This window comes from Barbatula barbatula, assembly GCF_947034865.1.
Source record: "Barbatula barbatula genome assembly, chromosome: 5".
Taxonomy (NCBI): Eukaryota; Metazoa; Chordata; class Actinopteri; order Cypriniformes; family Nemacheilidae; genus Barbatula; species Barbatula barbatula.
The window spans coordinates 1,924,507-1,935,587 of record NC_136769.1 but is presented as its reverse complement, the minus strand read 5'-3'; the positions used below and the strand labels follow the sequence as shown (position 1 = coordinate 1,935,587).

The window sequence follows — 11,081 nt, the reverse complement described above, 5'->3', positions numbered from 1 at the left end:
TCGTTTCCCTGCGCCTACGGGTCGGGGTTAGGTCTCTCACTGTTGTTTGTGCCTACGGGCCGAACGGCAGTGCAGAGTACCCGACCTTCTCTGAACCCGAGCGGTGTTCAGTTATTGGACTTCTGTGCTAGTCACAGTTTGTCTATAACTAACACCATGTTCAAGCATAAGGGTGTCCATCAGTGCACGTGGCACCAGGACACCCTAGGCCGCAGGTCGATGATAGACTTTGTGGTCGTTCATCTGACCTGCGACCATATGTTTTGGACACTCGGGTTAAGAGAGGGGCGGAGCTGTCAACTGATCACCACCTGGTGGTGAGTTGGATCCGATGGCAGGAGAGGAAGCTGGACAGACTCGGCAGACTCAAACGTACTGTAAGGGTCTGCTGGGAATGCCTGGCCGAGTCTCCTGTCAGAGAGATCTTTAACTCCCACCTCCGGCAGAGCTTCAACCAGATCCCGAGGAGGCTGGAGACATTGAGTCCGAGTGGACCATGTTCTCCGCCTCCATTGTCGAAGCGGCCACTCGGAGCTGTGGCCGTAAGGTCTCCGGTGCCTGTCGAGGCGGGAATCCCCGAACCCGGTGGTGGACACCGGAAGTAAGGAAAACCGTCAAGCTGAAGAAGGAGTCTTATCGGGCCTGGTTGGCTTGTGGGACTCCTGAGGCAGCTGACAGGTACCGGCAGGCCAAGTGGACTGCTGCCCGGGTGGTTGTGGAGGCAAAAACTCGGGCCTGGGAGGAGTTCAGTGGCAAGGCACCGGGGGTGGATGAGATTCGCCCTGAGTACCTCAAGTCTCTGGATGTTGTGGGGCTGTCTTGGCTGACACGCCTCTGCAGCATCGCGTGGCGGTCAGGGACAGTGCCTCTGGGATGGCAGACCGGGGTGGTGGTCCCTTTTTTTAAGAAGGGGGACCGGAGGGTGTGTTCCAACTACAGGGGGATCACACTTCTCAGCCTTCCCGGGAAAGTCTATGCCAGGGTACTGGAGAGGAGAATACGGCCGATAGTAGAACCTCGGATTCAGGAGGAACAGTGTGGTTTTTGTCCAGGCCGTGGAACGCTGGACCAGCTCTACACCCTCTACAGGGTGCTGGAGGGTTCATGGGAGTTTGCTCAACCAATCCACATGTGGATTTCGAGAAGGCATTCGACTGTGTCCCTCGTGGCATCCTGTGGAGGGTGCTTCGGGAATATGGGGTCTGTGGTCCTTTACTAAGGGCTGTCAGGTCCCTGTACGGCCAAAGCAGGAGCTTGGTTCGCATTACCGGCAGAAAGTCGGACTTGTTCCCAGTGCATGTCGGACTCCGGCAGGGCTGCCCTTTGTCACCGGTTCTGTTCGTAATTTTTATGGACAGAATTTCTAGGCCCAGCCAGGGGCCGGAGGGTGTCAGGTTTAGGGAACCACACGATCTCGTCTCTGCTATTTGCGGATGATGTTGTCGTGTTGGCCCCTTCAAACCAGGACCTTCAGCATGCACTGGGACGGTTTACAGCAGAGTGTGAAGCGGCTGGAATGAAAATCAGTACCTCCAAATCCGAGGCCATGGTCCTCAGTCGGAAAAGGGTGGCTTGCCCACTTCAGGGTTGGTGGAGAGTTCCTTCCTCAAGTGGAGGAGTTTAAGTATCTCGGGGTCTTGTTCACGAGTGAGGGAAGGATGGAACGGGAGATTGACAGACGGATCGGTGCAGCTTCTGCAGTAATGCGGTCGATGTACCGGTCCGTCGTGGTAAAGAAAGAGCTGAGCCGCAAGGCGAAGCTCTCAATTTACCGGTCAATCTACGTTCCTACTCTCACCTATGGTCATGAGCTTTGGGTCATGACCGAAAGGACAAGATCCCGGATACAGGCGGCTGAAATGAGCTTCCTCCGCAGGGTGGCTGGGCGATCCCTTAGAGATAGGGTGAGAAGCTCGGTCACCCGGGAGGAGCTCAGAGTAGAGCCGCTGCTCCTCCACATCGAGAGGGGTCAGCTGAGGTGGCTTGGGCATCTGTTACGAATGCCTACTGGACGCCTTTCCCTGAAGGTGCTCCGGGCCCGTCCGACCGGGAGGAGACCCCGGGGAAGACCTAGGACACGCTGGTGGGACTATGTCTCCCGGCTGGCCTGGGAACGCCTCGGTGTCCCCCCGGAAGAGCTGGAGGAAGTGTCTAGGGTGAGGGATGTCTGGGCATCTCTGCTTAGACTGCTGCCCCCGCGACCCGGCCCCGGATAAGCGGTAGAAAATGAATGAATGAAGTACATCTTTTAAATCTTTAAAAATTTACAGTAATGTTCTGTAGAAAAAAAATTGAATCTATGTATGAAATGCCTTTAAAAACATAATTTTGATGTAATTGTAAATTACAATACTATCATTTTAATGGTAAAACTTTAAAATTACAGCAAATATCTGTAAAACAACAACATTTTACTGTTTAATGAATTGGGAAACTCTGTAAAAAAAATACAGAATATTACCTGTAAAATAACGGTATTTTTTTCAGTGTGATCACTAGTTCTTCTATTGGTATACAGTAAGCTGCCTTTCCAAACTGCGCTTGAGCGTGCAATGATCCCAGACAATTTAATCCAGATATTCTAATCGTACACAACAGGTGCGTTCAAAGAACTGAATTATCCAGATCATGATTTGTGTGAGTTCAGATTCTACATTACAAATAACCAGAGATGGCAAAAGTACACACATCCCTTACTTAAGTAGAAGTACAGATACTCATGTTTAAAAATACTCTGGTAAAAGTTGAAGTACTGACTTAATATTTTACTCAAGTAAAAGTAAAAAAGTATGAGCTCTAAAATATACTTAAGTAAAAAGTAGCCATTACTACTACCTGCTTTAGCCTGTATCCATGAACAACTGCTATAGAGAACACAGGCAGACAAAAGTGAGTTACATTGTTAATTATACTGAAATGCAAACAATAGTGAAAGTAAAATTATAATTCACACCTCACCTAGTTTACCAGATTACAGATTAATAGGCCTAGTGAAAATATTATAAATCATTACTGCTCAAATTGGCAACTTTCTAGATAATCCTATTCGCTGGTTTAAACAATTTGTGCTAAAGACTGAATATTAAAGTGTGTGCCAACAGCACGAACAGCACTAGCAACATCCCTTTAACAAAACTGAAAAAATTGGAGGGAAAAACTTAAAAACAGATAACAGGCAAGCAACACTACATTAAGTTATTGTGTGTGTTTGCCGGTGAGTGTATGTGTGTGTTCTTTTTCTGGTCAAAAAAGATGCGAAGTGTGAACAATGAACAACATCTAACTAACACGCTAGCAAAATATGAATTCATGATAACATTACAGACTTAGCAAACATAGAAAATAGACTATAATTACGGAAATATTGTTAACACCGACAATTTCAAACATCTCCCGAATATATGGCCATGACATCCCAACCTGCAAAAAGTCATTTCAGGGAGGTGTCCCGAAGACCCCCCCCCCCCCCCCGATAAAAAAATGAAGGACAAGGATATGACAATTCACCACAGAACTGCACTTTCCTTGTGTAGCGAAATACAGTTGAATATAACAACAATGAATGAATAAAATAAACATTTACACACACTGCAAATGGGCCTAGGCCTATTTCCTACATCATATGCCTTTTACTTTTCTTGCAAGCTTTCATTTTATATGTAGATTAATTTTACTATTTATATAAGCTGCTTATACTTTTATCCCAAGAGCCATCATAGAACTGAACAATCATTCACCCCTACCACCCAGTCAGCACAGTTGCACTTTATAGATAGGGGCTTTTATGCAATGGGACTTCAGAGTAATGTTGGATGCCCTGTTATTGTTTTATATTTTTATACTTTATTTATTGTGTGAGTGTGTATATGAAAGTGAGTATTGTTTTAGAGGATGCACAAGCAAATTTAGTTGTATGGTACTACTGCACAATGACAAATAAAATCTCTTCTCCCCCCCTCTCCCTCTCCCTCTCTCTCTCTCATGTAAACTGCTTTTATTTACATTCCATTGCCATTTTAAATATGTCTAAGGTGTTTTCACGTAGCTAGTTGTTATCCGACCTGAATAATATGCGCATGAAATCAAATAAAACTTGATGAACTCACCTCAACATGTCTTTACAATCATTAAACCCAGTATTCAGTTCGGGACTAGGGAGAAGAGATAAAAGCCCGCCCACACTGACAATTGATTGGTTGATTTACAGAAACGGGCCAATCAGGATGCTCTCTGTATTACCTGCGCTTCACGAGGCACACACGCAGACTAGCACAAACACACACACACGCAAGGTCTCGCGCTCCCTCTCTGCTGTGCGCGCGCTACATGTGTTGAAGCACAGTCTCTGTCTCGCATGCGCGCTCTTGATCACTCGCTCTAGATTCCGGGATATTTTAACTCATTTGCGGGCATCAGGGAGCCGCTATCAATATGCGGGAGACTTACGGGAGACTTGGGATGTATTGGAATGACTCACCTAAAAACCGATAAACCAACAGGCTTCTTGTTTAAAAACAGCGCGCATGACAAAAAATAATACAGATTAAAGTAACAAGTCTGGTTTGAAAATGTAAGAAGTAGAAAGTACAGATATTTGGTTAAAAGTGTAAGAAGTGAAAGTAAAAAGTTGTCGGAAAAATAAGTAGTGAAGTAAAGTACAGATACCAAAAAAATCTACTTAAGTACAGTAACGAAGTATTTGTACTTCGTTACTCACCATCTCTGCAAATAACACATTAGACAGGTTTATTTGTATTGTTGCTTCGTCAATGTCCTTGTTACTTTATTTAAAATATATAATATTATACAATGTCATTTTCAGGGAACCCAGTCATTCAGTGCAGAGTATTGCATTAGATAAAAGTGTTTGCCATATAAGATGAACACCTCCAAAGAGAAAATTGAATCTAAGTGTTTATGGTTTAAACAACTAGAACTTAAATACAGAACAAAACAAGTTTTAAAGCTTGAACTGATTTATTTCTTCCATGCAGTCTCCTGTAAAACATGTATGATGATTCAGTACAGATTAAAAACCAACACAACTAGAACAGTAAGTGTTATCTTGTGTTTCTTCAACTGTGAAATGTTTCTCTCTGCTCTGAGTTCTCGTATCTTTCTTGAGGTTACTCATAAATCCTTCCACACTGAAGTCATGCAAAAGACTGATGACCTGCGAAAGGTTTCTCACCAGTGAATCCTCATGTGTCTCTTAAGGTTTCCTGTTTGTGTAAAACTCTTTTCACACTGTAGACATGCGTGAGGTTTCTCACCAGTGAATTCTCATGTGTCTCTTAAGGTTTCCTGTTTGTGTAAAACTCTTTTCACACTGTAGACATGCGTGAGGTTTCTCTCCAGTGTGAATTCTCATGTGAATCTTAAGGTTTCCTGTTTGTGTAAAACTCTTTTCACACTGTAGACATGCGTGAGGTTTCTCTCCAGTGTGAATTCTCATGTGTGTCTTAAGGTGATTCGCAGGGACGTGCACAGGGGGGTTGCTCAGGTTGCCCGGGCAACTGCCCATATGCCCTTCTCGACTCACGTTGCCCTTCCGAGGTGGAAAATAAATAAATCATACAATGGATGCAGAATTTCACATACGTCTAGAGAAAAAAACCGCGAAAAGCCTCATTCACTTCCGTATTCGGGCCACTAAAGTAAAAGTCAGAAGGGGAAGGGCAAACTCTGTTTACGTGGGTGCAGCGCTGCACTCGACCGGCACCTGAGCTGAGCCTGCATGAGCGGCCCTAGAAGGAGGTGTCAAATAAATATCTGATATATCATTGGTTAATAACGTAAACAAGCCTCCACGACATGGAAGTGGAGTCCACATGCTGACTTCGTCACATCATAACGGTAACTTGCTGAAACGTCAGACATCATTTAGTCCGGAATGGACAAAAGAGCACAACTTTATATAAAAAACAGTAGAGACACTTTTCATGGATGTCGCTGTGAAGTGGACGTTTGTAGTCAAGGGACCTGCGACATGCCAGCACAGAAAAACAAAAGTAACCGACGAGCTGCAGGTACATCTTCCCTTTAGCTTAGGTCAAATATTCATTGCCAGACAATTTAAAAAAAAAACGAGTAGACTGTTTCAGAATCACTGTATCATGAGACCATCGATAGTATTGTAGTTGCGAGTACACCAGAGTCCTATGCAATTATTCTTGCCTCACTAAATGCTGCAAAGTGTCCTCTTTTTTGTGTTATGGAAATAGCCACCATAACGTTGTCAGAAAAGGTGAGTTTGTGATGTATAACAAACGAACGATCATCATCATCAAGTTTTATGAAATGAATTAAAATCTTCAAAAATCCAGGCTGAGTTTGCCACGTTTAGCCTAAATGATAAGACAGATAGCTTGAAGACAAGCAGCCTGCAACTATTCTTTTGGTATGTAGGCATTAGGCAAACTAAGCTACGTGTTTGCTGATAGTTAGTTTCTCACATTTCGTTTGAGCAAGAAGAATTAACGATGGAAGTAATGCATCACATTCATTATTTTATTCTAAATGGTTAAATGCCTAAATCCTTTCACTATTTTGGGTATTGTTTGAAGCCAAGATGCCCACTGAAAAGAGGCGGATTCAGGAGAGGGAGAGATATTTCAGGGAGTTATGTTTTTCTGTGTTATTATTAATACTAGTTAAGGTGATTGAGTGCTGTATTTCAGTGTTTTACTTCTTTATATATATATATGAATAAAGATCCTGTTATTCTCAGTCCTTCATATGAGGGGGGGTTGCCCCTTTTTCAGGTCAGAGCAACTGCCCCTCAAAATTCCTGTGCACGTCCCTGATGATTCGTATCTGTAAAAGTCTTTCCACACTGTAGACATGCGTGAGGTTTCTCTCCAGTGTGAATTCTCATGTGTGACTTAAGGTTACTCGTATCTGTAAAAGTCTTTCCACACTGTAGACATACATGAGGTTTCTCTCCAGTGTGAATTCTCATGTGTGTCTTAAGGTTACTCGAGACTGTAAAAGTCTTTCCACACTGTAGACATGCGTGAGGTTTCTCTCCAGTGTGAATTCTCATGTGTGACTTAAGGCTTCCTGTTTGTGTAAAACTCTTTCCACACTGTAGACATGTGTGAGGTTTCTCTCCAGTGTGAATTCTCATGTGTGTCTTAAGGTTTCCTGTTTCTGTAAAAGTCTTTCCACACTGTAGACATGCGTGAGGTTTCTCTCCAGTGTGAATTCTCATGTGTGTCTTAAGGTTTCCTGTTTCTGTAAAAGTCTTTCCACACTGTAGACATGCGTGAGGTTTCTCTCCAGTGTGAATTCTCATGTGTGTCTTAAGGTTTCCTGTTTCTGTAAAAGTCTTTCCACACTGTAGACATGTGTGAGGTTTCTCTCCGGTGTGAATTCTCATGTGTGTCTTAAGGTTTCCTGTTTGTGTAAAAGTCTTTACACACTGTAGACATGCGTGAGGTTTCTCTCCAGTGTGAATTCTCATGTGTGTCTTAAGGTGACCTGTTTTTCTAAAAGTCTTTCCACACTGTAGACATACATGAGGTTTCTCTCCGGTGTGAATTCTCATGTGTGTCTTAAGGCTTCCTTTTTGTGTAAAAGTCATTCCACACTGTAGACATGCGTGAGGTTTCTCTCCGGTGTGAATTCTCATGTGTTTCTTAAGGTCACTTGTGCCTGTAAAACTCTTTCCACACTGTAGACATACATGAGGTTTCTCTCCGGTGTGAATTCTCATGTGTGTCTTAAGGTTACTCGAGACTGTAAAAGTCTTTCCACACTGTAGACATACATGAGGTTTGTCTCCGGTGTGAATTCTCATGTGTGTCTTAAGGCTTCCTTTTTGTGTAAAAGTCGTTCCACACTGTAGACATGCGTGAGGTTTCTCTCCAGTGTGAATTCTCATGTGTGTCTTAAGGTGACTCGAGACTGCAAATCTCTTTCCACACTGTAGACATGCGTGAGGTTTCTCTCCAGTGTGAATTCTCATGTGTGTCTTAAGGCTACTCGTAGCTGTAAAACTCTTTCCACACTGTAGACATGTGTGAGGTTTCTCTCCAGTGTGAATTCTCATGTGCTGTTTTTCACTCTTTTTGTCTCCTGTTCTCAAAGCTTCTTCCTGTGAAACTTTCTGGAATCTTTGTGCACGTTGATATTTCTGATCAGCATCTTTAACTTCTTCTTGACTGTCCTTATTCACTTCCATCATATCTGAAGTGAACAAAACTATCTGTTAAACACAGTTTTACAATTGAACAAAACAACAGCAGAAGACGAGATCTTAGTTTCATTTTCAGGGAACACAGTCATTCAGTGCACTGAGTATTGCTTTGGATAAAAGTGCTTGCCATATAAGATGAACACATCCTAAGACAATATTTTAACTTTAATTTTTAACTTTTTAACTTTACTTATTTATTATAAAATGCACTCAGATGTAGCGGGACGCTTTACGGTAATGAGATTTCCAGCAGAAAAAAGCAATAGAATTATTATTTCTATGTTAAAATATTATTTGTTCAAGCCAGAGAACAAATTCATGTTTATTTTTAAAAACAGTTGTGTCATTGAATTATATGTCCTGTAATTAAAATCATCACGTCCGTGTTCTGTTCAGGTAGAAGAACAAATGCATTCATGTTTTTTTCCAATAAGACAATAAAAAATAGACTGATGAAAATGTGTAAAAAAGGGTCAAAAAAGTTATTTAAAAACAAAGCAGAAAGGGGGGTCAACCTATTGCCATATTATTAATGAAATGTATTTTATTGCTAATTTTCTGCATTTATTGTCCACCAACAATCACTAAATTTATTATCTAGATTTTAAATCCAATCTGTAATAAAGATTTAAAAACAGAAACCAACCTCTGTGTTCTTTAGTCCTCTGAGTTTCTGTTGTGTGTAGTTCTGGATCTCTCGTGTTCTCAAGCTTCTCTTCCACAAACTCCAACAACTGTGTAAAGATTTCAGTTCTCACACCTGAAGTGATTCTTCTGCTTGTTGCTTTCTGGTATTTATTGGTGGTTTGATGTAGGAGGAGCTTTACTGAAGGTGTCAATCACTGTTGGTGTGAACTGGAGATGTTAGAGAGACATTGTCAATAACTCAACTCAGCTTCACTTATATAACATCACTAAAAACAACAATTGTTGACCAAGATGCTGTCCACTATATCAAATACCAACATTTATCTCCATGTGTGACATAAATGACAAAAATATCTCGGCCACATCACAAATCAACTACAGAAACACAAGCAAAGTGAGAGCAGTTGTCATAAAAACATCTAACAATGTTCAATTTCTTTGGTCTTATTCATGATGGATAAATATTAAACTGCTTATTATTTACAGTGTTTCTAACTTTAACTCTCATTATATTAGGGCTGTGTATTGACAAAGGCCTTGTGATACGATACATATCACCATAAGTCACAATGCAATAGAGTTTCATACTATACATTTTGCAATAGATTTTTACTAATTAAATGTAAATGTAATACAAATAAAAAGTCTCCCTCTTGAGACATTGGCCATATGTTCTGATGACGTTTAAGAGCAATTTAAAAATATCACAGATTGTAATGGTTTGATTATCGATATACTATCATGAAAAAATATTGCGCTGTAGTCAATCAATATTTTTGAACAACCGACAGAAATTGGCTGCAAATCGAAATTCAGAATAAAAAAACGATTAAATTGAAAAGAATGAGAGTTAAATCATTCAATAACTTCTGAAGGACTTTGATTTGACCGGTTACAACAAGACCCTCAGGTTATAAAACTGTCTGGTGTTTTAAATCACAGAAGTTTTGAGCTTTTAAAATCGATATCAAATTCTGCCTATTTAAAACACAAACATCTGTTTTGTGAGGACATTTCCATGAGAGTTTAAGATATCAGCATAATGAAGGAGGTGAAAATGGGAACTATGGGTGTAGAATAATGACAGCTGTTAACACTGATGTGTCTGTTATACTGAAACAAAAAGAAAACGTTCATGATCATCAGCAGAAGACCGGCAGCTCTATTAACACCAATGGATGTGTTTTCACTGTTAGGCTAATGTCACTAATGAAACAAACCTTTCAGGACAAACATACAAATCAGGATTTTAAGTCTCAGTATATATGAACTAAACATATGTTTATCATTGTTATATCTTCCTCACTGTGCTCCTGTGTTTTGTGTTCATCTCTTGTGCTAAGACTGACTCAACTCTGAATACATCAGACCAAATCCCTCTGAATTCATCTGATCCGACAGAAAAGGTGCATCATGTCAAGACCATATTATATATTATACTGAAGGAAACTAGGCTTTATATTTAACTGTATTATTAAGGCTCGTTACGTTATAATGTTGATTCTAGTTTGTAATAATGACACTTTTCCGCATGTTCACAAGACCGTCAAGAATCCTTGAAATGAAACTTAACGAGAGAATCCGCCGGTCGTTCATTCTCTCTGAACGGATTTGAAACGATACAGCGGCGTCTTATAATAAATTCGTTCCCTGAACTTCTCCGCGATTAGTTGAGTTTTAAACGTCTGAAATGTCACATTGTTCGTCAACAGACTCATTGAAAGCGGTCACAGCAAACAGCGCATACAGGCGCGCAGACAGCACTATAGTGACGGGGAGACAAGACCCCTCAGACTCATAGTGACCCGATCTGCCCCTCACTGTCCCAACGAAAGACGACAAACATCAAACATCTGTAAAACTGAGGATTCATGAGGATGTCCGCTATGTACATTAGCCTGAGTAGTGACGGACAGGCCCGCAGCTGCTTCAGTATTTTCCCGTCACTGCTTCACAATCGTGTCGGTCATCGACGTTCAGTCTCTGTGTGCCGCTGCGACTCCTGGCCCCGCCCCCGGGGTCCTACGAGGACCTGTTAGCTGCCTCAATTGTGCCTGTAGTAGCGGTAACCATAGTGATTAAATGCCGTCGTCTATGACTGAACTGGTGATATTTGTGGACTGATGATATTACAATAACTTTTCTTGAGACTCGAGTACATCTGTGAGCGTATAAACATTAAAGTAAACGTCACATCCGTTTGTGGAGGTCTTGTGTAGAGAGAGAGAACATA

At 41.5% G+C, this 11,081-nt stretch overlaps 1 long non-coding RNA gene across 1 annotated transcript; it reads right to left on the bottom strand.

The window, feature by feature from the left end:
• Positions 1–4,961: 4,961 nt before the first annotated feature.
• Positions 4,962–10,845, bottom strand: LOC306894411. Its single transcript, XR_013786688.1, has 3 exons — positions 10,741–10,845; positions 8,847–9,055; positions 4,962–8,190 (listed from the first exon to the last, which is right to left on the bottom strand). It is a non-coding gene; the product is annotated as an uncharacterized lncRNA (long non-coding RNA).
• Between the last annotated feature and the right edge of the window lie 236 nt (positions 10,846–11,081).